Here is a 22,936-nt window from a genome sequence, read left to right on the forward strand (position 1 = left end):
TATAAATTATTCTTAATAATTCTTAAAAGAAGATTGTCTAGGCCTATGTGAAGTCCTTGATCTAAATTAAGAATTTAATTAGACAAAAGAATAACGAAGATAATACCCCCCATTAAATGAAGAGTACACCCAAGATAAAAATATGTAAACAGATAACAATGAAAAGGGAAGTGGAATAGAGAGTTTTTGAGGTAAACTTTTTTCCCTTAAATATATTTTCACTGGTCACTAAAAAGACTTAGAAGTGCTCATAACACATTAGTAATGAACAGACTTAATGCTCAAATTATGGCCTCTAACATTTCCCACTAAAATGAGCAAAGTAAAAGGCTGATTCCAATTCTGGAACAGAAAACATGAAAGATGAAGCAGGGAAGTTATACAAACCTGCCGATAACATGTAAATGGATATAGGAATGAAGTTAAAGGAAATGTCACTGCTCTAAGATGGCAAAGGGGGTTATTATAAAAAATAATCACTGCAATAGACTGAAATATCTAAAATACATTTACATCCATGATTTCATTAAAAATTCATTGGTTACCTTTGGATACTAGAGTACTATTGATAATTATTTAAATTAAAAAAAAAGAAAAGGAAAATAATTGAGAATTTATCCTGCCTTTCTTTTATATAGTTCAGGGACTCAAAATAATGAATATGGACATGACTGAATTAGATTGTCACCCTTTTAAACCTCTTATGAAGTAATGCATAATAAGCAAATATCAATAGATATTAGGTAAATTCTAGTTAGAAATTTATGAATCATGCTGATATTGGAATCCAGTGATGAATTTTGACAAAAGTGAAACAATTTGACAGTACTTTAGTAATAAAATAAGAAACATGAAGCCACAATTATGAGGTAAAATCACGGCTAAAATAAAAGAGTTTTAACAAAACATATAAAATTAATTACCAGTTTACGGATATAAGGTGGGTAGAGGAATGCGTTAAATGAATTTAGCAATCTGTCAGACCTTGCAAGTGAGAATATATGTAAGACAAATGTCTGACTTTAGATTCACCAGTAACTGGTCTTTGAACAATAATTATAATGCAGGCACCGTGGATGTGGCACATGGGAGCAGGGAAGGGATAAAACCATAGACCCTGCATTGTAAACTAGCTACCACTGGGGGGAGCCAAAGCCTAATCCCATCATGCTGCTAACTGCTAAGAAAAGATAGATATGATACCCTTCAGAGGCATTCCACCCAAGGGCCTAGGGAGATGGCATGTTTTTGCATCTATACCCTCATTTTTTTTGTTATAATTTTATCTCGAGGGCATTAATTATAATTTTCCATCCATAATGAGTGGTTTTCCAAAGCTTTAAGGGAAGCCCTCAGGCCAAACATCAGATACTGGTTATACTAAAAGGTAAAGGGCACTGACTTCACTAGTTTCTACCAGAGATAATGTATTCAACAAATATATGTCATGGGAATTAGAGGAGGAAAAGGCTATAGACTCAAAGAAACTTCATATATTACTGAGAACTACTATACATATTTTTTATATTAATTTTGGTGATAGGTTTAGGGAGATACACACATACACACACATTGAAGCTGAAGCTCCAGTACTTTGGCCACCTGATGCGAAGAGGCGACTAACTGGAAAATGCCCTGATGCTGGGATAGATTGAGAGCAGGAGGAAAAGGGCACAGGAGAGGATGACATGATTAGATAGCATCACTGACTAAATGGATATGAATTTGCACAAACTCTGAGACATAGTAAAGGACAAGGAAACCTGGCATGCTGCCATCTACGGGGTCATAAAGAGTTGAACACGACTTAGTGACTAAACAACAACACACAGATGCACATGTATATGCACATATGTGTACATACATGTCAAATCTCATAATGGTGTACAGTTTTAAATATGTGCAACTTATTGTATGCCATTTATACGTCAGAAAAGTGGTTTTAAACAATAATGGGAAAAGAAAACTTAAGAAACCATACCAACCAAATTTTTTAAAAAAGATTTAATTTGGTCTTAATTAAAACAAAGATAGTCTAAAAACACAGGAATATAACTTAAAAAACATACATACAACAGACCGAATTTAGATGATATTAAGAAACTACAATTAATTTTCCTGAATTCAATATTGATCTTCTAATTATGTTAAAGTATTATCTGTTCAATATTATGTCTGAGATTTATTTATAAATACACTTGTAAAGAGAAAAACTGCTTCTGTGGACAGCATAGAAAGCAAGAACATGCCACAATTGTCTACTTTGTTATTTCCTCTTTTTTCCTATTTCCTCTAATTTTGTCTGAAGTATTCCATAATAAAATGTTAGAGATAGCAACTTTAAAACCAAAATGAAGAAAAAAAAAAGACTGCTTTTTGCAAGTAGATTAATTTTAAAAATCTAATTATTATTACTTTCAACATAGCACTGCTTTTGTTTTGAATTTTATAAATGTCTGGGTTTTAAAAGCTCTACCATATACCATGATTTACCCCATAGTGTTGTTTCACCATACAAACCAAAATGTTCGGCAGTATATATAAAAATAAAATATAATAGTTATTTTACTACTATTTTTATTCTGCATAGAACATAGACTTTGTTTTATTATGTGCTTTCATTTTTAAAGCATATAATCTATTTATTCAAATAATAAACATAATTCTTGATTGTAGTAATTTGAAGCCATATTCACTGCTTCCAGTTTCCAGTTTAATTGAACATATAATAGGGCAGAATGTTGAAAATAAAAATAGAATGGCATATATTTAAAAAAATAGTTTCTAAAGTTAAAGAGAAAAAAAAGTAATGAGGAAAAGATAACTTGGAAAATTCAGTTAATTTAATATGCAGTCAGGTCAATATAGTGTGTTGAAAATCCAATCAGACATTGACACTTTCTGCAACAAATGCAGTTTTAATACAGCCTAATTAGTAGAGAGAAAGACAGTCTGCTAAAAGAATAATTTTATTTTTTATTCAGCATAACTGCTACATCATAATGATGAAAGATTTGTTGTAAGTGTAAGACAAAGTTGAGCTTATAATGCGGCAATTGGTTTTTTCAACAAATACGTGACCTATAAGTAATGAGTTCCTTTTTAATGTTGAAAATAAGGACTTTGCAAGACTCTGATATATCTTTGAGTTACTCCACATGCTGTTCAGTCATTAGAAATGAATGTAAAGGGGTTGAGGGGAAAGGGAGACTGAAGTTCTATTTATATTTTGTTATATAGTAGCATTACCTTGAAACACTGAGGCTATAATTTCTAAGGAAAATATAAATAAAAAATATTCTAAAATACATAAACAAGAAAAGAAACTAATGCAAAAAAAAAAAAGCCTCATTGACTATAAACTAAATAAAATAACTTTCTTAAACAAAGGCTTGTAGGGTATTTAAATGGAGTAATGAGACAGAATGAAGACATAGTAAAAGCACATTTTATAATCAAAAGAAAATTTGAATGAGTTACTAACTAGTCTTTCAAAGGTATGGGAAATATTAACTTGTGCCAACTATATCCTATTTGTCCACTTGAGATCTTTAGGTGTATATTTCTAATGCCTGGAATTCGTTTCTGTTGTCTTCAGTGCAGATGATGTTCATATTTTCTAAAACAATTGACTAACACAGTTTTATAGATTAAAAAATACATGTTTCAAAAGAGATGTAAAAGTGAAATGATTTTTACACTATTATAAAAATAATTTTTAGAGATATTAAAGTGTTAACTATTCATATTCTTGTTCAAATTTTTTTGTATTCTATTAATATTGATTTGAGATAAAGGAGTGTAAGGAAATACTGTGGGAAGTTTTTCATAAGTGACATACTGCTTTATTTCTAGTATTAACATAGTTACTTGCAAACAAAAACTAAATATTCTTCTTACATTTCTAACATCTTCTAGGAGGCAGTAGTAGATATTTACTACGGAAACAAATATTTATGGAATGATGTCCATATATGTGAGAAGCATTAATATGGGCAAAGAGCAAAACATTTAACTGAAATTTTTAGGAATTTTTAATAATAAAATATCAAGGTGGATTTTTTTTCTATTTTAGACTATGTATTTTCCTGAAAATCAAAGAGACCAAATGATATTAAACCCAGTTTCACACCTCTTATTTTTTATCTGCATTCTCAGTTCAGTTCAGTTCAGTTCAGTCACTCAGTTGTGTCGGACTCTTCGCGACCACATGAATCGCAGCAGGCCAGGCCTCCCTGTCCATCACCAGCTCCTGAAGTTCACTCAGACTCACGACCATCGAGTCAGTGATGCCATCCAGCCATTTCATCCTCTGTTGTCCCCTTCTCCTCCTGCCTCCAACCCCTCCCAGCATCAGAATCTTTTCCAGCGAGTCAACTCTTCACATGAGGTGGCCAAAGTACTGGAGTTTCAGCCTTAACATCATTCCTTCCAAAGAAATCCCAGGGCTGATCTCCTTCAGAATGGACTGGTTGGATCTCATGGCAGTCCAAGGGACTCTCCAATACCACAGTTCAAAAGCATCAATTCTTCAGTGCTCAGCTTTCTTCACAGTCCAACTCTCACATCCATACATGACCACTGGAAAACCATAGCCTTGACTAGACGGACCTTTGTTGGCAAAGTAATGTCTCTGCTTTTCAATATGCTATCTAGGTTGGTCATAACTTTTCTTCCAAGGAGCAAGTGTCTTTTAATTTCATGGCTGCAGTCACCATCTGCAGTGATTTTAGAGCCCCCAAAAATAAAGTCTGACACTTTTTCCTCTGTTTCTCCGTCTATTTTCCATGAAGTGATGGGACCAGATGCCATGATATTAGCTTTCTGAATGTTGAGCTTTAAGGCAACCTTTTCACTCTCCACATTCACTTTCATCAAGAGGCTTTTGAGTTCCTCTTCACTTTATGCCATAAAGCTGGTGTCATCTGCATATTTGAGGTTATTGATATTTCTCCTGGCAATAGTTTCTCATGATGTACTCTGCATATAAGTTAAATAAGCAGGGTGACAATATAGAGCCTTGACGCACTCCTTTTCCTATTTGGAACCAGTCTGTTGGTCCATGTCCAGTTCTAACTGTTGCTTCCTGACCTGCATATAGGTTTATCAAGAGGTAGGTGAGGTGGTCTGGTATTCCCATCTCTTTCAGAATTTTCCACAGTTTATTGTGATCCACACAGGCAAAGGGTTTGGCAAAGTCAATAAAGCAAAAATAGATGTTTTTCTGGAACTCTCTTGCTTTTTTGATGATTTAGCAGATGCTGGCAATTTGATCTCTGGTTCTTCTGCCTTTTCTAAAACCAGCTTGAACATCTGGAAGTTCACGGTTCACATGTTGCTGAAGTCTGGCTTGGAGGATTTTGAGCATTATTTTACTAGAGTGTGAGATGAATGCAATTGTGCAGTAGTTTGAGCATTCTTTGGCATTGCCTTTCTTTGGAGTTGGAATGAAAACTGACCTTTTCCAGTCCTGTGAGCACTGCTGAGTTTTCCAAATTTGCTGGCATATTGAGTGCAGAATGTGGTCCACTGTAGAAGGGAATGGCAAACCACTCCAGTATTCTTGCCTTGAGAACCCCATGAACAGTATGCAAAGGCAAAATGATAGGATACTGAAAGAGGAACTCCCCAGGTCAGTTGGTGCCTAATATGCTAATGGATATCAGTGGAGAAATAACTCCAGAAAGAATGAAGGGATGGAGCCAAAGCAAAAACAATACCCAGTTGTGGATGTGACTGGTGATAGAAGCAAGGTCCGATGCTGTAAAGAGCAATATTGCATAGGAACCTGGAATGTCAGGTCCATGAATCAAGGCAAATTGGAAGTGGTCAAACAGGAGATGGCAAGAGTGAACATCGACATTCTAGGAATCAGCAAACTAAAATGGACTGGAATGGGTGAATTTAACTCCGATGACCATTATATCTACTACTGTGGGCAGGAATCCCTTAGAAGAAATGGAGTAGCCATCATGGTCAACAAAAGAGTCTGAAATGCAGTACTTGGATGCAATCTCAAAAACGACAGAATGATCTCTGTTCGTTTCCAAGGCAAACCATTCAATATCATAGTAATCCAAGTCTATGCCCCAATCAGTAACGCTGAAGAAGCTGAACGGTTCTATGAAGACCTATAAGACCTTTTAGAACTAACACCCAAAAGAGATGTCCTTTTCATTATAGGGGACTGGGATGCAAAAGTAGGAAGTCAAGAAACACCTGGAGTAACAGGCAAATTTGACCTTAGAGTACAGAATGAAGCAGGGAAAAGACTAATAGAGTTTTGCCAAGAAAATGCACTGGTGATAGCAAACACCCTCTTCCAACAACACAAGAGAAGACTCTACACATGGACATCACCAGATGGTCAACACCGAAATCAGATTGATTATATTATTTGCAGCCAAAGATGAAGAAGCTTTATACAGTCAGGAAAAACAAGATCAGAGCTGACTGTGGCTCAGATCATGAACCCCTTAAGCCAAATTCTGACTTAAATTGAAGAAAGTAGGGAAAACCACTAGACTATTCCGGTATGACCTAAATCAAATCCCTTATGATTATACAATGGAAGTGAGAAATAGATTTAAGGGACTAGATCTGATAGATAGAGTGCCTGATGAACTATGGACAGAGGTTCGTGACATTTTACAGGAGACAGGGATCAAGACCATCCTCATGGAAAAGAAATGCAAAAAAGCAAAATGGCTCTCTGAGGAGGCCTTACAAATACCTGTGAAGAGAAGAGAAGCGAAAAGCGAAGGAGAAAAGGAAAGATATAAGCAACTGAATGCAGAGTTCCAAAGAATAGCAAGAAGAGATAAGAAAGCCTTCCTCAGTGATCAATGCAAAGAAATAGAGGAAAACAGCAGAATGGGAAAGACTAGAGATCTCTTCAAGAAAATGAGAGATACCAAGGGAACATTTCATGCAAAGATGGGCTTGATAAAGAATGAAACGGTATGGACCTAACAGAAACAGTAGATATTAAGAAGAAGTGGATATTAAGTAGATATTAAGAAGAGGAATACACAGAAGAACTGTACAAAAAAGATCTTCATGACCAAGATAATCACAATGGTGTGATCACTCACCTAGAGCCAGACATCCTGGAATGTAAAGTCAAGTGGGCCCTAGAAAGCATCACTACGAACAAAGGTAGTGGAGGTGATGGAATTCCAGTTGAGCTATTTAAAATCTGCATGTTAGTCAGTGGAAACTGAAAAAAAAAATCATGTTAAACAAAGCATGTTTCATCACAAACTGTCAATGATAGAAAATAACCGTCACTTTTCTCTGTGTGTGCTTAGCCGCACAGTCGTGTCTAACTCTGTGTCCCCATGGACTATAGCCTGCCGGGGGGATTCTTCAGGCAAGAATACTGGATGGGTTGCCATGCCCTCCTCAGGGGATCTTCCCAACTCAGGATTCGAACCCATGTATCCCACATTGAGGTCAGGTTCTTTGCCATCTGAACCACCAAGGAAGTCCAAGAATATTAGAGCGGGTAGCCTATCCCATCTCCAGGAGAACTTCCCAAGCCAGGAATCTAACTGGGGTCTCCTGTGTTGGAGGCAGATTCTTTATCAGCTGAGTTACCAGAGAAGCCCCACTTTTCTCTCTACATATGTGCTTATTTTATGATTACAATTGCTTTTATTTCTATGACTAACTTTATACGGGCTTCCCTGGTGGCTCAGAGGGTAAAGCGTTTGCCTGCAATGAGGGAGACCCAGGTTTGATCCCTGGGTCAGGAAGATCCCCTGGAGAAGGAAATGGCAACCCACTCCATTATTCTTTTTTTTTTTTTTAATTTTATGTTATTTTTAAACTTTACAATATTGTATTAGTTTTGCCAAATATCGAAATGAATCTGCCACAGGTATACATGTGTTCCCCATCCTGAACTCTCCTCCCTCCTCCCTCCCCATACCATCCCTCTGGGTCATCCCAGTGCACCAGCCCCAAGCATCCAGTATCGTGCATTGGACCTGGACTGGCGACTCATTTCATACATGATATTATACATGTTTCAATGCCATTCTCCCAAATCTTCCCACCCTCTCCCTCTCCCACAGAGTCCATAAGACTGTTGAGAATCCCATGGATGGAGGAGCCTGGTAGGCTACAGTTCATGGGGTCGCAAAGAGTCTGACACGACTGAGCGACTTCAGTTTCACTTCGACTGTAACTTTATACTATTTTAAAGTTCCTTATATGTGTCTTTATTCATTGTTAGTATGAATTCTTCATTTTTTATGAGTGATATAGTCATCTTTTTCAATATCTCTGCATAAATTAAGACGTGTTCAGTAATAACTTATTGAGTGCTTACTATACTTTAGGTATTTTACCAGGTGCTAGAAATAAAAAGATATATAATATAGTTAGTTACATAAGGAATGCAATGTAATTAGACTATGAAAATATGCATTAATGGAAATATATAAATGATGAGATCTAGCTAAACACATAGGGATTAAATATGACATGAGGAGAGCAGAAGAAATATTATTGAAGTATTTCAGAGAGGAACACCATTTACAGTGTGGAATTTGGCAACATGTGCAAGGCAAGTCATGTGTGAGACATGTCTGGCTCATAAAGAATTCACAATGATTTCTAACCTACTCTATAAGGGAAGTGGTAAAGTTAAAGCAAATATGAGAATCTCTCTCAGGAGAGGGAGCTGGAGGAACACTATAGTAGGGAGAGGCATGATATCAGCAAGATGTGAGAACAACTGGTAGAGCCCCAACCATGCTCTACCACATGGTCCCTTTGTGACCCTGAAGCTTCAGTCTGATGACAACCTTTCACAGCCCTTTCCACAAGAAAATCAGAGTCCCTGTGAGCGGTGCAATCTGAAGGTATCCTGGTCCCACCAGTTTCCTAGAATCCACTGCACACACCAACAATTGCGAATCCCCTCCTTCCCCAACTGCACCCTGGAGGGTGGCCAATTGCTTGCCTCTTAACTGATTAGCTCTTCTCCCACCAAACCAGCCACTATCTTTAGAGCTGATCTGGTGTGTTCTGAACTTCTTCTGAATTTATCCCCCTTTAGATAATTTTCCTCAGTCCTGAAGTACCATACAGAATTTCCTGATGCCTAATAGTTGCTTTTTTACTATAGTTGATAATACTTTTACAAAATGTCCCATTTAACCTTCTGTGTAGTTTTTTGTAGTCTTTATCTCCTGATTAGACTCAGACTGCTGCATCATTTTAATTTGGCCTTCTCATTCACAAAGTATGGACATTAACATGTTTCTTAAAGATAATTTACAAATGACTTCTTGTGTTCATAAACAAGGCAAGTCATGGAAAATGCATTGAAATATTTTAAAATACCATTCTTTACTTGATGTTATGAATGATTTTAATTCTGGACAGAATGAATATATATTTTCAGGAAAGTAGCATCCTAATTAAAATATTACAGATGGGTTACCAAAATAGAAGTTTATTTTAGAAGTCTAATTTAATGGAGCTCATTGAATATCCATTTAATATCAAGAGTTCATGAGTTTAAAGTTTCTTTTAATTTACTGATGCCTTTGACATAACCTATATTTAAAACTGGTAACTGACTACAATCACATCTGACAAGAGAAAGGAGGAAAAATGCATATAAGGAAAACAATTAAAGTTATGTACACTTTCTTGAGATTTTATCAAAAGAAAACTTAGCATTTCATTTTTCTCTTAGTTCATAAATTAATGTAATAAATTAAAGACAAATTTCTAAGACTTGGCCTGTAATGCACTTAATACATTAAAAAAAAATGAATGTAAACTGTTTGGGATCCTACGTATTATTCAGATTACATAGAAGTACTAAATATTCAAGCCCCAAATGCTCTAACTCAGAAAAATATGATTTATAGATACCCGAGATAGGAAATTCCTAAGCCACATTATAAGGCTACAAATTATATTTGAGAGCTAAAAAGTTTAGCTTTATTTGACAGTAATTTAACTAATGATATGCCTTGGTGGCTCAGAGAGTAAAGAATCTACCTGCAATGAAGGAGACCTGGGTTTGATCTCTGGTTTGGGAATATCCCTCGGAGAAGGGAATGGCTACCCACTCCAGTATTCTTGCCTGGAGAATTCCAGGGACAGAGGAACCTGGCGGGCTATAGTGCATGGGATCACAAAGAGTTGGACACGACTGGAGGAACTTAGCACACACACACACACACACACGAGGTAAATTAATTTAACCAGCTTGTGAGAAAAATATAGCTTGCTAATTTTGTGACACCAAAGATAACTAACACTATAAATCTACTTTATTCCAGTGTTACCTAAGTGATCATTACAGATTATATAGATACAGTATTGGGCTCTCTCTTTTAATTCATTCCTTTGTTCATTCTGACTCAGACTAGAAAAGTTAGTGTCCAAGCTCTGGTTTGGAACAAATAACAACACTGTCTACTGGGCACTCTAAAATTCTAACTCCTCACCACTGCATAAGCATTAAATCATTGGTCTACTGATAAAATAATAGTTCAATAAATCGGTATTGGTGGGGAAACATAAACGAAGCCTCAAAAATGTCTGCCTCAATTGTCCCACTTGCCTGAAGTACAAGGGAACAAGGAAGCCTGTTCACACTGCTCCTGGACATTTTAAACTGCCTAATGGACTGTTTGAAATCTAGCAAATGGGTTTTATACAACTCCCTTAATCAAGTGGATATAAATAGGTTTTAGACATAGTCTCTATATTTTCATATTGGACTGAAGCTTACCTTGCAAAAAGGCACCTGCCTCTTCTGTGACTAAAGTCCCTTTGGAAAAGATTATCCCTGCCCGAGGAACTCCTCTTGAACTTCCTATTGACTGAGGAACCAATTTTACTGATCAGGTACTTTAATTTCAGATAAAAAGTAATGGAGGGTTTTCCCTACTACCCTTCCTTCTTTCTCACATGTGACCTTAGTAAGGGCACTTTCCCTCTGATGTTATTCACTACAGCTTGGAAATGTCCTTTTGGGGTTTGAGGGACAACTTGCTGCTGATACTAGAAAACCTGACCCTTGCTCAGCAATGCTTTCAGAGAAGATCTTGATCAAAATGTAGAAATGTAAAAAGTTAATAAACAGATCTAACCTCAATTAATCACATTTTGCAACCTGGAAATTTCATCTACTGGAAAAGATACCTTCAGAAGAACTGTCTTACCCTTGTTGAAGAGAACCTTATCAGATACTGCTACCCACCCCTTGTGCCACCAAACTCCAAGGAATAGACTTTTAGATTCATGTGACACACCTAAGGAAAGTACCAAACACTGACTGGACCTGCACATCATGTGGTAACTTGAAAGTAAACATTTGCCAGAACTGAAGCAGACAACGTCTGATGAGACGGTTTTCCTAAGATGTGTGGACCAGGCCTGCTGAAAGTATGTTGTCAAATCTCTAATGATGACATTATGCTTCAGTTGATTTCCAATATACTGCATCATTGAACTTTGTATTTAATTCATCCCTATATACATGTCCTTGGCCATATCACTTTGATTTGCCCACTGCTTGACTCTGGGCTTGGTCATGTAATTTGCTTTAATAAACTGGATTTTAGTAGACATGATGTAAGCTTGAAATGAATGTACATGATTGGATTTTCCTTCTTTCTCTCCTACTTCTATCAATACTAAAAGAATATGCCCAGACTTGTCTAGTGGAGTATAGAAGAGACATGTGAACTATAACAGAGTTGCTCTAGTCATCTCAGGTGTGGGCAGCATAGACAAGAAAATAAGCTAGTAGATTCTCTGGACAAATAAATAACCCTAAACAAGAATAACAAATCATCAACTGAGCGAGAGAGTATTGGATATTGCATATTTTTACTTTACCTAGTTATTTAAATTTTAGTATATTTTTTATGGAACATTAATAGAAATGAGTTCATTTTAAAAACTGAGATTTTTGTTGTGGTTTTTGTTTAAGATTGTTAACAATCTGCATCAATTCTGGTTGATACTCTTAAAAACAAATAACTAGATTTAAAATAAAAAGCAATCTCCCATTGAGCTTTCTTCATTTCTATTTAATATTAATACTTCCATATAAAATATAACTGCAATGTGCACTTGATAATAGCAACAGCTGCTTACTGATGAGTTTTGAATCCTGAGATATTTTAATGGTTAACCCCCACTGGGAACTTTGTCAGTGTCAGTACCTATTAATAATTGCTGACAAATTATCAACAGCACAGAAGCAAGGTTTCTGTTGATGATTTGTGGAAAAAAAAATATGGTAACTTTGACATTGTCTTAAGTTTCTTGTAGGAGATATTTCATTTTGATATGAAAAAAGACAAAGTCAATTTCAAAAAGTTTATGTGACATTGGTAGAGAATATATAAATAGTTTCTCTCAATGTGTTTTGGTTGTTGTTGTTTCAATATGATTTTGTGAAATGGAGAAAGTGCATCTGGAATAGCACTGGTTGAACACAAGTATAACAAAAAGGTAGAAAATTCCATTAGCAGAACAGGTTTTTAGGAACTTAAAAATGGCATTTTCAAGTGTGTTTTCATTTACAGCATTATCATTTTCAGTTTTCTTTAGAAAGGTAGAAATTCCTAATGTAGCAACCTGGGTGATCAGATAGAAGACAAAGACAGAGTAGAGATTAAATAAGATTTTTTTCCCTCTACTTTTATTTTTCTCAAAAAGACATTAGATATAACAGAGCATAGCCAAGATAGTAAATCATTTTAGAAACAATTTTCTCTTCAGAATGCAAATTTCCCATAAAAATCACAGAGTAGACGTTTGTGTAGACATAGTGCATCTTCATTTTCTTAGGAAGTGTGAGTACAACTCAAATTTCATTCTCTTAAGAAAATTACATATTAGGGCAATTTTTGAATAGTGAAAATAGAAGCTGAATTCTACCTCCACTTAGGATACGAAAAGTTGCTATTGACTGTCACCCTCATCCTAACAAAGAAAGCAGTCTCCTCTCAAAAATATATACGTAGATAGAATCTTAACTCCTATAGTATCAGTGAAAACCTAATAACAGAAACATAAATTTAGGAAAATAGGAGGAATTGTTCATATTGATTAGAAGCTCAATTAATCAGATAATACAATAATCATAAATGTGTATGTCCTAGTAGCAGAATTGTAAAGTTCATGTGAAGAAAAGATAATTGACAGGAGAAAGAGACAAATCAATGATTATAATTGCAGATGTAAACACCTCTCTTTCTTTCAGTAATATTTAAAACAAATAGAAAAAACTATAAGAAATTTTCAATACCATCAATCTGCTTGACCTAATTAATATTTATAGAACACTCTACCCAACACACATTTGAAATGTATGGAACATTTGCTGTATATTGAAGAATAAAGCTAGTCAATATATATCAAAAGATTGGAATCAAAGAGCATATATTCTGATCACAATATAAATACATAAGAAATTAGTAAAAAAAAAAACAATAAGGCATACAGTTTTTAAAATTAGGAAGTTAAAATAACTGTAAATAGACAAGGTATTAAAGGATAAATTACAAAAAATAGAAAATATTATTATTAGAAAAATTATAAGAAATTACAAAAATTACAAGAAAAAAATAGAAAATATTTTTAATTCAGTGATAAACCGTAGCCTACCAAAACCTGTGAGTTGAAAATAGAGCAGTTTTTTGAGTGAAATTAACAGCTTTTTTTACAGTATAGAAAAAGAAAGGTCTAAAAGTAATTATTTATGCTTCCAACTCTAGAGTAATAAAATAAACACAAAACAACTAGAAGATAAGAAATAATAACACAAACCATTGAAAATATAAAATAAAAATAGAGAAAAATTGTAAAGTCAAAATCTGTTGCTTAAAATGATTAATAAAATTGAAGCTTTAGTAAGATTGATCATAAAAAGTAGACAAAACACCAAATTACACACACTAATTTTAAAAAACAGTACTGATCATACAAAGAATAAAGAACATTTGTGGGGCAATATGAATGACTAATAATTAAAGAAAACAGATAAAATAGAAAGTTTTGTGGGGAAAAGTATTTGTTAAAGTTGATACTAAAAGAAACAAAAGTAAAAGTCTAAATAGTCTCTTATTTATTGGTTATATATATAGAATTAGGAATTTAAAATAATTCTTACCACAAAGAAAATGCCAGGTCAGTGTGGATTCATTGGCAATGTCCATTAAAAATGTCAGGAAAAATAATACCAAAATCACACAAGTCTTTCAAAAAATGAAGGATGGAATGTTTAACCTGTTTTATTATGCATATGTAATCTTGATGCTAAAAGGTAAGGTATTTAAAGGCAAAAAATATTTTAAAAATCTTAAAAAAAAAAATCAGACAGACACAACTTAGTTAGCGGACAACAACAGCAACTGGTGGCTCAGTGGCAAAGAATCCACCTGCCAATGCAGGAGACATGGGTTCAGTCCTTGGTCTGGGAAGGAACTAAGCCCATTTGTGGTTGCTTAGTCACTCAGTTATGTCCAACTCATTGCAAATGCATGGACTGTAGCATGCTAGGTTTCCCTGTCCTTCATTATCTCCTGGAGTTTGCCCAAACTATGATGCCATCCAACCATCACATTCTTTGTCACCCACTTCTCCTGCCTTCAACTTTCCCAGTATCAGATTTTTTCCAATGGGTTGGCTCTTTGCATCAGGTGGCCAAAGTATTGGATCTTCAGCTTCAGCATCAGTCCTTCCAATGAATATTCAGGGTTGATTTCCTTTAGAATTGACTTGTTTGATCTCCTTCCAGTTCAAGGGACTCTCAAGAGTCTTTTCCCACATCTCACTTCAAAAGCATCAATTCTTCAGAGCTCAGTGTCTTTATGGTCCAAATCTCACCTCCATACATGATTGCTGGGAAAACTGTAGCCTTGACCATACAGACATTTTTGGCAAAGTAAGATTTCTGTTTTTTAATATGCTATCTAAGTTGTATAACTTTTCTCCTAAGGAGCAGTTGTCTTTTAATTTCATGGCTGCAGTCATCATCCACAATGATTTTGGAGCCCAAGAAATTAAAGTCTATCACTTTTTCCATTGTTTCCCCATCTATTTGCCATGAAGTGATGGGACTGGATACCATGATCTTTGTTTTTTGAATGTTGAGTTTTAAGCTGGCTTTTTCACTCTCCTCTTTCATCTTCATCAAGAAGCTCTTTAGTTCCTCTTCCATAGTTCCTTTAGTTCCTTTCTTCCATAAGGGTAGTGTCATCTGAAATTCTGAGGTCATTGATATTTCTCCCTGCAATCTTGATTCTGCTCTTGCTTCATCCAACCCTACATTTTGCATGATGTATTCTGCATCGATGTTAAATAAGCAGGGTGACAACATACAGCCTTGATGTACCCTTTTCCCAATTTTGAATTAGTCCTTTGTCCATGTCTGATTCTAGCTTTTCCTTCTTGACCTGCATACAGATTTCTCAGGAGGCAGGTAAAGTGGTCTGGCATTTCCTTCTCTTGAAGAGTTTTTCTTTGATGTGATCCACAGTCAAAGGTTTTAGTGTAGTCATTGAAGCAGAAGTAGATGTTCTGCTTCTAAGCCCATGCACCACAACTATTCAGCATGTGTTCTAAAGCTTTGGAGCCACAACTAGTAAGCCTACATGCTGCAAGTACTGAAGCCAGAGTGCCCTAGATCCCATGTTATACAAGAGAAGCTACTGCAATGAGAATCTTGTTCACTGCAACCAAAGAGTAGTTGGTTCTACTCTGCAACTAGAGTAAAGCCGGCAAAACAACAAAGATCCAACAAAGCCAAAAGAAAATTATAAAAATAAATAAATACATTTAGCAAGGTTGCTAGATACAAGGTTGTTATGCAAAAAAATAAATTTCTAGCAATAAATCAATAAAACTGAAATTAAGAAAAACAAAACTATTTACAGTAGCAAGAACTACTGCAAGTTACCTAATATAATAACAAATGTTTAAGAAATTTTCACCAAAATTACAAAACAAACATTGTTAAGGTGAATTAAAGAAGATATAAAATAACTGGAGATATACACTGTCATCATTAAAACTGAAAAACTCAGTATTGTTAAGGTATCTTTTCTCCCCAAGGTATTGTTTATTTTTTTAAGAAATTGACAAGCTGATTCTAGAACATATATGAAAAGAAAACAGATGTATATTATAAAAAATAAACTTGAAAAAGAAAAATAACTTTGCAGGCTTTTATTACCTGAGTTTGAGACTAAAATATGATTATAATACTAGTATTGGTAGAAGCATGGAAAGATACATTAGGAGAACAAAAGAGAGATGTGTGCATTTATAAATAATAAGTGATGTGTGCATTTATAAATAATAGAATGTGTATCAAAACAATTCAAAGGGGAAGGAATGTATTTTGAACCCAGGGTTCTGGAACAGCTGGATATATATGTCAAAAATTTACCCTATATACCTTTTATATCAACCTCTATATCACAAAAATAGTTAAGAGGAATTATAGATTTAAATATAAATATTATTGCCATAAAGTTCTTAGAAGATCAAAGATAATTTTCATGAATTACATTAAGGTGAATTTATTGGAAAGAGTATAAGAAAATAATAATATTAAAGATAAAATGATAATTATAAAGATAAATATTTCTTCTCATCAAAAGAGAAAATCAGTGGAGGTGAGAAACACTGTAAAAGCATATACCAGAAAATTGACTAATATGCAAAGTATGTAAAGGACTTCTATACATCAACAGTAAAAATAAAACAAGACAACAAGACTATGAAAAATAGCAAAAGACTTGAAAAAATCCTTTAAAAAGGGATACATATACACCTTTTATATATGTGGCATATTTTTATAAATGTGGCAAAAGTACATGTGAAAAGGCACAAGGGCAACATCAGTCCACCTATAGTAACCATTCTCAAAAGGAGACAGAGAATAAACACTAAAACCTATCCTTTCTCACCCTAAATATAAGGCATTATTTCCATTATCCAATTACAGCCATAAGTCTGGGGTCAAAGTAATCCACTGATATTCCATTAATGGGAATGGGGATTATTGAGGCACAGAGCAGGGTGGATCTGAATGGAGTTTGGATCTGAAGGGAGAAAGGAAGAGCAACTAGCACAAATCTCTGATAGCATCATTTTCTCCCCAAAAGAAAAATGAACAAATATATTGAGGGCAATAGAAGAAAGGAGGGCAGTGAGATAGATAACTGCCTCCAAATATAACGTCCTTTCATTTTTTTTTTTTTTTTTTTTTTCCTGAGGCTGTTTAAGTGAAAATATTTCTTCTGCATCTGCTAGTTCAATATCTTTGTCCAGGATTTGGGGAAGCTTGAAATTTTTTATTTCAATTATTACCTTACTTTCAATCTAGCAAATTAGCCTGCCAATTTCATGGATGCTGGCCAAAGACATAAAACTATGGAGTTGGAGATAAAGGAGATTTTGTTACTCAAATCATAGAAATGGCCAGAAAATCTGCAGCTGTGCTTGTTCCCTAAACCCCAGTTCTCAAGAGTATCACAAACACAGTTGAGTATGTTATAGAGGAACTCTGATGTTAGGATATCCTGATATTTTACAACAAGTTGTAAGCCTACAGAACTTTTGCCCCAAAGGGGGACGTTATCTTTAGTAAACAGGACAGTAAACAAACTTAACCTTACTTCAGAGGTAAACATTATCTATGTCTTCCAAGGCTTTTAGATATACAGGAAGCATTGTAAAAAACATTCAGAAAAAGACAGTTGGTATCTCTAGTTGCAAAATGGACAGAAACTCGAGAGACACAGCATTTTTCCTAGAACTCCATCTCCAATCCATCACAAACAAGCAAACAAAAATCTTCTTGAATTAAAAACACACACGTCTCTGTGCCTATGTGTGTGCTAACTCACTTCAGTCTTATCCAGTTCTTTTGCTGCTCCATGCACTGCAATTCACTAGGCTCCTCTGTCCATGGGATTCTCCAGGCCAAAAGAGTAGAGCAGGTTGCTATTTCCTCTCTCAGGGGATCTTCTCCAAAGTACAAACATTACTTGAGTTTTTCTATTCAAGACTCATTCTGAGGATAATTGGCAAATATTCAATACTTTGTTCATAACCAAAGGATTTTATTGACCGGTTTGAAATTCAGTCTTAATACACATTGTTTCTGTGCATATTTTAAAATCTTGTGGTGAGATATATGAAACAATCTAAATAGGCTCTCTATGCATTCTCTATGGTAATGTCACAAGCAGGGTTATTATGTCACATCCAGGGATATTGACAGGTTACAACAGATGTGGCTCAACATTTTTCTCTATTTAAAATGTTGACAGCAGCCATTGGTATATTGGAGGAGTATAATGTTTTCATAAATTAACTCCTAAAAAATGAAAAATTTGTCAATTTCTTTTAAGGTTACCACTCATTATGATCCTCTGAGGTCCCAAGGAAAGCTAGATATAAACTTCATCTGTGACTTGCACAAAGCACAGAATTCTTTGACATCTGTGCCAGCTCTTCCTCTATTTAAACTACATTTAGCTTCTGAACTAATGAAAAATGTTATCTTTAAATAAAATGGTGATTTTATGCTTGAATATTTTATAAACTAAAATATTTTTCTTATTCTATATATTGAGGTGACAAATAATACAAATTGAATGTAATAATTAGCAGTATTTTAGAACAATGAAATTTTGAAAAGTAGACCTCATTACGTTAGAGCCTAATATTAATAGTTCATACTAGGCAGGCAATTTCATAAATGTAAATGTGTTAGTTCTAAGCATGGGGCTGACCCAGTGGCTTAGAGGTAAAGAATCTGCCTACAATGTAGCAGCCGAAGGAGACATAATTTGATCCACAGGTCTGGAAGATCCCCTGGAGCAGGGCATGGCGACCCACTTCAGTATTCTTGCCTGGAGAACCCCATGGACAGAGGAGCCTGGTGGGCTACAGTCCAGAGGTTGCAAAGAGTCAGACAGTACTGAAGTAACTTAGCAAGCATGCATACATCTCCAAGCATATGAGTTTTTCTCATGCTTTAGGGTAGTTGAGTTTTCAGAATGCCTGTCCATATTTGGCATTTTCTATAATTTCCTTGCAGGTGTTGCAGCAGTTTAAGACTTTAGCTTAGATAGATAGAAAATAATTAATTTTGTATGGGTTTAATTGAATAATATATTGGGCAAAATTTGATTTTTAAATTTCGCTTATTTTTATTTCTAACATTTCAATATCAATGCCTAAGTAGAATCCTTATATTGGTAAGGAGTGTCAACATATTTCTGAGTTAAATCATTTTTGTCCATGTACTCTTCAATAAGAACATCTATCATGACTTGGGAAAGATAATATTCTGATTATTTATGCAACTAATTGAGAAGATAAGCATTGGAACACACATAGAATACATGCTTAGAAAGTGTGGCTGTAGCCTGGACACTGAAGGATGTTCATGCTATGTCAGATATCTGAAAACAGAAAGGCTTTTCAATGCTGTGAAGCAAGGATGTACTGTGGTTTGAAGGATAAATAATGTCAAACAGGTCAATCTGCTCTAGATGTTATCTTTCAATTAAATGTCAGGGCAATTCCATGGAAAGTAGATATTGTGTAACAGAACAAAAAATAGTACTATTTATGCAATATTAAGTTTGATATAAGGAAAATAATAAAATACTACTTCAAGGGCAAGAAATACAGAGATAAGCTTTTAAAAAGTCTCAAATTTGAAGAAAGTGTTGTTGAAAATGTATTGTTGAGTTCAAATGAGTTCCAAAGCTATGGGAGCTTGGGATTTTTAAAATCAAGAAAGGAAAATAATCATTATTATTTCTTTATTCTAGCCTTTCCCTTGCATTGCATAAGTTTTCATTCAACTGCAAATTTCACCCTCTGGATCCATAATTATTTATAGTGCACAGTGAGAATATGTCTCATTAATTTTCATAACTATATTTAGCCAGGTAATATATGCCATGTATATTTTCTATCCATTCTTTTCTGCATTCCTCTTTACTCTATTCCATCATTTGCTGTCACGTTTTCCATATGATTCAGGCACCAAGGTTTCAAAGTGGTGGTGGATTACATGGAATTTTTAAGGCCCTAAGATCGCCCTGAGTTTTATTTATAAGTATATATAGAATGCCTCCCTTTCCCCCAGTCACTTGTGTTTTCCATGTTTACATGGACAATGAAACAGTAGAATTATCCTAATACTACAATATCCCAAAGAAACTTTTAATGAAAACTGTAGTTTCCATTGTGCAATCATTTCTGCTATGCTATGCTATGCTAAGTTGCTTCAGTCATGTCCGACTCTGTGCGACCCCATAGACGCAGCCCACCAGGCTCCGCTGTCCCAGGGATTCTCCAGGCAAGAATACTGGAGTGGGTTGCCATTTCCTTCTCCAATGCATGAAAGAGAAAAGTGAAAGTGAAAGTGAACTCTCTCAGTCGTGTCCGACTCTTAGCGACCCCATGGACTGCAGCCTACCAGGCTCCTCTGTCCATGGATTTTCCAGGCAAGAGTACTGGAGTGGGGTGCCATTGCCTTCTCCAGCAATCATTTCTACACATCACACTTTCATTCTCTTTTCTTTTTCAAATCACCTATTGTTTGAGAACTGAGCAGAAGTCCAAGGCAAGGAAGCTTACTTGGCTGCCTTTATTGTTTTTAGTCCCTAAATCTTGTCTGACTCTTTGTGACCCGCATGAACTGCAGCACCACAGGCTTCCCTGTCCTTCACTATCTCCTTAAGTTCGCTCAAACTCATGTTCATCGAGTCAGTGATACCATCCAAGTATCTCATCCTCTGTTGTCCACTTCTCCCCCTGCCCTCAAACTTTCCCAGAATCAGGGTCTTTTCCTTTGAGTCAGCTCTTTGCATCAGGTGGCCAAAGTATCGGAGCTTCTGCTTCAACATCACTCCTTCCAATGAATATTCAAGGTTCATTTCCTTTAGGGTTGACTGGTCTTTTCTAAACCTATATCCTCCGTTTTCCCATAAAAATCTTAATTCTTGATTTCATTTTCCAATTTGTTGAAACCACTTAATAAATTGCCTTTTTCAGGATTATATTTCACTGTTCACAAACAGCTTATGATGCTGACTGGGAAAGAAATTGGAAACAGAGGTAACTAATAAATGATATAAAATTCAAGATCTGTATTATATAGAACAATTATAAAAACTGTCCTTTATAAACAGTAATTTCAATATATTGCAGATATCATACATGAGATAGAAATTTTAAATCATTTTGTGAACTATTAGAAATAAAATATAAAGGTTGAAAGTATCAAGGATGATTCTTCGGAGGAAATAGCATTAAAGGAAATAGCATTCTATGTAGTACTCAAAATATAATTTCTATTTCGAAAGAGGGAAATTAAGCATAAAAGAATATGGAAATATGTTAGATTATGGAAAGAATTCAGTAAGAATACCAAGGACTGTTTTTTTAAAAAGCCCTAATTTCTCATTAATTTTTTTTGAAAAAAAAAAAGATTCAAAATAGTCTTCCTTTTTTAAGAGGTCAAGGACAATAATATTTGCCTCTAGGAAAACAACTGGTCTCTGCAATAATAGTAAATTTGATTGTTATGTTGATGCATGATGCTAAGATAACTTAAATGGTCTCATAATATATAATTTACAGATTAAGACAAAAATATAATTTTTAAATATTTCATTAAATTTAACATTTTTAAGTCATGCATTTTAATTTGTTCTTTAATAATATATGTTTTTTTAAAGTATAAATTACAGAGGTGATCAGTACTCAATTATTTCCCCCTTATCATAATGCCCATTGCTGCTGCTGCTGCTGCTAAGTCGCTTCAGTCGTGTCCGACTCTGTGCAACCCCATAGACGGCAGCCCACCAGGCCCCGCCGTCCCTGGGAATCTCCAGGCAAGAACACTGGAGTGGGTTGCCATTTCCTCCTCCAATGCATGAATGCCCATTAACCAAATTTAATTAGCTGGCTGATTTGAAGCATATGTATTTAAAAGACCTTTTCTCAAATCTTTCCCCTTCAAAGTTAGCACTTCTTACATGTTTGTGCTATTACAGGTTTTTTGTTTGATAAACAGTATCCTTTTCAAGAAATTGCATGCTATAGTATAAATACATATCCTGTTGATTTTCAAAGTATCACATCTTGACATTCATAAGCAAGTTGAAAGATAATTCTGTGTGTGTATGCACTGTTCTCAGTTGTGTCTGATTCTGTGACCCCATGGACTGTAGCACGCCACTAGCCTCCTCTGTCCATGGAATTCTCCAGGCAAGAATATAAGAGTGAGTTGCCATTTCCTTCTCCAAGAGATCTTCCTGATCCAGTGATCAAATCCATGTCTTCTGTGGCTTTTGCATTGACAAGCGGATTCTTTACCACTGAGCCACCTGGGAAGCCCAAAGATAATACTACGACTCAATATTTGCAGTATTTTTCAGCTTCACAATAACGTACAGTTTATTTATGATAATCATGGACATGCTTTGTAGACAGATGAATCACCTCAGGTTCTAAATTGATAAATCATTTAAAATGAGTAACCTAAAATGTATCTTTGCTTATCACTACTTTCTTAAAATATATTTCATGTACAATTATCTTTAATAGGAAAGCAATTATACACCTAATTTCTTCAATTATAAAGAAATCAAATATCAGAATCTTTAGATCGACTTCAATATATTACCATAGTTGTACTGAATTTGTCCAGTTAATAATAAAATATAATAAAGAAAAATTCATGTTCTAATTTTGATGTTTTGTTAGTTGAAGTAAGAATATACATTTCCCACCACTCCATAGTTCTACATATGTTTACAGTTCTACATATGTTTACAAGAAATTTTTTCTTGGTTTATAGAGGAATGAGAAAATAAAGAATTCTACTTAGTATCATGTCTTAATTATGGTT

Source organism: Bos javanicus, chromosome 2, assembly GCF_032452875.1.
Source record: "Bos javanicus breed banteng chromosome 2, ARS-OSU_banteng_1.0, whole genome shotgun sequence".
Classification (NCBI taxonomy): domain Eukaryota; kingdom Metazoa; phylum Chordata; class Mammalia; order Artiodactyla; family Bovidae; genus Bos; species Bos javanicus.